The sequence below is a fragment of the Dendrobium catenatum genome, unplaced genomic scaffold (assembly GCF_001605985.2).
Source record: "Dendrobium catenatum unplaced genomic scaffold, ASM160598v2 fragScaff_scaffold_1117, whole genome shotgun sequence".
Lineage (NCBI taxonomy): Eukaryota > Viridiplantae > Streptophyta > Magnoliopsida > Asparagales > Orchidaceae > Dendrobium > Dendrobium catenatum.
The window spans coordinates 1,100,559-1,105,762 of NW_021319579.1; positions in this window are offsets into that span (position 1 = coordinate 1,100,559).

The following is a 5,204-nucleotide window of genomic DNA, read 5'->3' on the forward strand; positions in this document are numbered from 1 at the left end:
CGTCTTACATTCCAAACCAAGAAATAATCATCCTCAACAAGCTTCATTGGAGGACTCGTTCAAACCATTCTAATCCCTTGAGATCACTCACCTCGGCAGATTGCTCATGATCAAGGTCACGCACCTGCCACTTATCCTTAATCCATCTTCAAGAATCACACACCTCATCAACCCTTTTTCATAGATTCTCAAGTTGATTTAGTTTTCAATTAACAACTATTTCCGTTCTATGAAACTCACACATTATGCCTAGAGGCCCAAATACTGCCTCTATGGACTCTCCTACATATCCAAAGGACTCGTGTTCACATACTTGCCCTATATACCATATCCCAAAAAGACTCACCCAAGACACTTTCCTAGGGAGCTCATATGGGAAAAATAAATTATATATCTAAAATTTTTATTTTTGTGCTCATATGTAGTGTAGAAAACATCATGCCATCCTAAAAGATGATAATTGTATTTTACAATGAATTCTAAAATAAAATAACATTTTAAGATAATATTCATTTTCTCAAAAAAACTCCCTTACCCTAATGTAAGAGGATATATTTTATTCAAGGGTATATGCTCATAATAAAAGAAAGCTATTATAGCAAATTAGATCCCATAAGAAGTGATCACTTAATAATACTCTTGAATAAAATAGTGACAAATTAAAATGATTTTAAAATTTTGATAAAAGATTTTCTCTTAGAATTTTAAATATAATTGATTCAAATTTAGAAACAAAATTATTGTCAGATAGAAAAGAGTAAGGAGTATCGAATTTGAGAAGCTTTTAAGTACTCCAAACTATACTATATTAAGCTTTAAAGTTTTGAAGCTTGAAATTAGTGTCTTGAGTTTCTTATTTTATTAAAAATTTAAAACTTATATTTCATCAACAAAGTATTGAGGAAAAACTTATATTTCATCAACAAACTATTTTAATTTTTGTGTTATAAGTCAATGGTATTTGAGTTAAATATCAGATTTTGAATGGTTTTTTTTTTTAAAGATTTTAAGGAATACTTTAAATATTTAAAAACACATAAATAAATATATATATATATATTCTAGAATATAAGTTCTTATTATTTTTAATTATCATCAAGAAGAAATTTTATTCTATATTTTTATCATTTCATTTGGATTTATAATGCATTTTTTAAATTATAGGTTAATTAATTATTATTTAGGATCCTAATTGCACTAGGCATTAGGGTTTTTGTTTTAAGCTAGTAAATAGGCCCAAATTTTGATGAAACTCTCTCCACAAGTTAAAGTTGGCTCAAAGAATGTTAATTAAAAGTTTACCATTTGAAGCTATTCATGAATATAATTTATTGAATTTATCAATTAATGAAACTTTGAAATTAGGCAGAGAGTATTTTCTATTTTCAAATTAGTATGAACTTAATTTTATTTGAACTATTATTTATTAGGAGTTCAATGTATTTTAGTTTGTATTTTTTTGTTTTATTTTCTTAAAGTTGCTTATGATTTTATAAATTTCAATGCTTAAATTATAATTTTTAATTAAATATAATTAATTATGTTAATAACAATTATTGATTTTTTTAAAATTTTAATCTTTATTTATTTATTTTTTAATTATTTTTTTATGTTTTAACAATGCTTGAATTAAATCACCAAATGAATTCATATTCACATGAAATTTAAAACGCATATCACTATGAGTATTTGGTTCATTCTCTAAAAATTCCAACTCATTTGTAATTTAACATAATTTTTAAAGATTTATTATTATTTTATTAAATTATTTTTCAATAATGAAGAAACCCTAATTTCTTAATTCAAAACTATTTTTCTTAAATTATATTTTTCATTTAAGCGCTGTTGTAAATGATTATATATATATATTTATATTTTGTATTGGATTAATTATGAATTATCAAAATTTTCTATGTCCATAGGTTTAATACCCTAACATAGAACTAAGATTTGCAAATTTTCTTAGCCAATGACATCAAATTCTTATGAAATTAAAACGACAGGTTCATGGGAACATCAAATTAATTTAATCTAAAAAAAAGTTAAGGTCATTTTAACTTGAAATGAATTTTATGATTTTTTTTGAAGTCATATGCATTTTTTTAGGTTTAATTAAATCATTTAAATTAATTTAATTAAATATAGCTAATTGTGCAACAAATTTTGACTGGATGGTTGTCTATCTATATACCAAGCCCAAGGAAATTCCCACTTAGCCAGTGGATGGTAGTGTAATTTGATGACTTATTTTGTTTGGAACTTTTATTAGGTCCGGTGTAAGGACGTAGAAAAACTCGCTATTTGCTCGGTATTGCTAGGTATTATTTGATAATAACGAGGAATACTGCTCTGTGAAGACCAATACCAAGTTATACCGAGCAATACCAAGTTATACCGAGCAATACCAAGTTATACCGAGCAATACCAAGTTATACCGAGCAATACCAAGTTATACCGAGCAATACCAAGTTATACCGAGCAATACCAAGTTATACCGAGCAATACCAAGTTATACCGAGCAATACCAAGTTATACCGAGCAATACCAAGTTATACAAAAGTTGTACCGAGTTTTTTCTAGTCAAAACTCGGTACAACTTTTGTATAACTCGGTATTGGGTCTTCACGTGATGGTATTCCTCGTTATTGATTGGTATTGCTCGGTATTTGCTCGGTATTTCTCATTTTTTGGCGCGATTTGGCCTCTGACCAGACGTTCCTCTACGTTTGGTCGGAGGACGTAATAATTGTTCTTTTGTTAGAGTCGTGCGACTCAGAATGTTATCGGGCAATCAGCCAGCTAAAGAGTTTGTTATAGCTGAACCAAGCTTCACAACTTGGCAAGCCTTCTAATCAAACTGTCAATGATTAGACACCTTAAGAGGTTATGGTATGGTGAAGATCAAATGAAGGAAATTGGGGATAACAGACTAAGCCAATGGAAGAATGGTAGCTAGCTTGATTTTAGATTTTGGTTTTTATTAATGACTTAATTGGGTTGATTTACCTTTTGGGCTAACCTAATTGGGTTTTTTTGAGCTGGGTAGTAAGTCCGTGGATTAGGCCAAATTTGAAGGGATTTGGGTTTGCTTGCAATTAAGGGTGAGCTTATTGGAATCTAAGATAGATCCTATAGGGGTAATTTGATAATTTTTATCTACCATGCTTAAAAACGAGCTTTAACCCTAGGTTGACCATGATTACAAGTGACCCTAAGAAAGATTAGAGTCGCTTAAATAAAAAATCCAAGCCAATTGTTGACCACTGACCCAATTTCATGCAAACGACCAAACCCGCACGAGCTCCCAGCTTATTTAACTCTCCCTCCCATGACGCTCGAGTTGAGCTACTTAATTATGTTATTAATTCCATATGGTAATTAGCACGACTATATATGTGGAATGTTCCTTATGTTGGGTGTAGCCTATTATGTTGCTACATTTATTTATAAATATATAACTAATGCTTGTAATAGAGGATGTTTAATAATATTTGAGTTGAGCTTTGAGCACTCACTTGTCCGGTGTCATTTGGTATCAGAGCCGGGCACAAGAAAATTCCAAGTGTCGGGGTTTGCATTCTTGGGTTTGTTGTGCTTGTTGCAATCAGACGGTCAGTAGTCGGAGTTTCACCTCCTCCTTGAAAATCACGTTATGGTGGTTTAATTCAAGCGGATTGTCACACCAAGAGGCTGAACCACAGTCAAAAAGTGCAGTTCAGTAGTTAGGAAGGGTGTTGTCTTCTTCACTAACTTCGCTTCTGAAGCCTTCTTTCGCAGAGTTTGTTGTTGCAAGAGGATTCTTTATATTCTTTATTTTAACTAAATCAAAGAGAGTTGTAGACTTTGGCTTGATCCCTTCACAGCTACCTTCGTCTTCTTACCCTTAGTAGAAAGCTTAGATTTCACATTCTTCAGTTGCACTTTCCCCATGGCAGTAATAGCCCTTATCCTCCAGTTCTTTGTTGGCTAAGGTTGTCTTAAATTACTCATCTTAGATAAATATCTACCCCAAGTTTACAAGGTATTCTTAAACGAAGTAACCCATGGATGCTAAAAAGGATCCTTCTGTTAGGTTGAGTCGGCTATCTCCTTTAACTAAGTAGACCAAGGGCTACGATAGCCTGGGATGACAAAGCCATGAGATTTTGATCGGGCTCATCTTCAGCCCCATCATCAATATTTTAAGCATGTGGTGATAAATTTAAAATCATAAACCCTAAAAATTCCAAAATTTTATCTCTAAAGTAAATCCAAAACTGTATTTAAATTCTAAAACTATTGTTACTATACACTGGATACTCAGTGCCTATTTCATGGCTAGCCTTAATAAAAAATTATCTCTTGTTATTAAGACACGTAATTAACCATTGTGGTTTGCACTTGTGAGAAATCAAAACTCAAATCATAAAGTCTTCACAAAATGCGGGTGAAATCTTTGGGTAGTTTCTTATCTAAAACCTAATTTGCCTTATGAAAATTTATCCAGAACTTAAATCCGTTAATACTCTCCTTGTGAACAAAGAGCAGGCACAGAAAGGTGGAGGTGCAAGTTTTCGGAGCCCAGACCAATCTTAAGGGTATTTAGATAATTTGCCACCCGTGGTTGCTTAAGGCTCGACTCTAACTAATTATAATATACATTAGAATCAGCTGGAGTAAAAGCCAAGATCAAGACTGGTTTGCATGTTTAATGTCAAAGCTAAGGTTTTTAAATTTTTATAATTCAACCATGGTCAAAAGGTTTGACCAAAGGTCAGTTATAAATCCAAGTAACCTTAGTATTGATTAAAATAATTCGTACTCAAAATCAAAATTAAATGATTGAATTTGAACATTTGGATCAAATATAAGATTCTTTTAAGGTTTAGATCAAATTTGATTTGACCATAGTCAAAATAATTTGATCATAGGTCAACTCTGATCAACAACCTCTTAGTACTTAAAAAAAAAATCAAATCATTACAATCCCGCTGATGAAAAATTATTCTGTGCGGACACCGGATGCCATCTAGAGGTAAATCAGAACACGCCACGCCACCCTTTTGCTGTGTACCACGGTTGTATACCCGCTGTGTACTAGGTGACGTGCCGCGATCTGATTTGCCTCCAAACGGTACGGTATCCGCACAGAATAATTTCTCCCCACTGAGACCTTGATTCCACACCTAATGTGCAGGGCAATGATATCATAAGATCATTAAAAC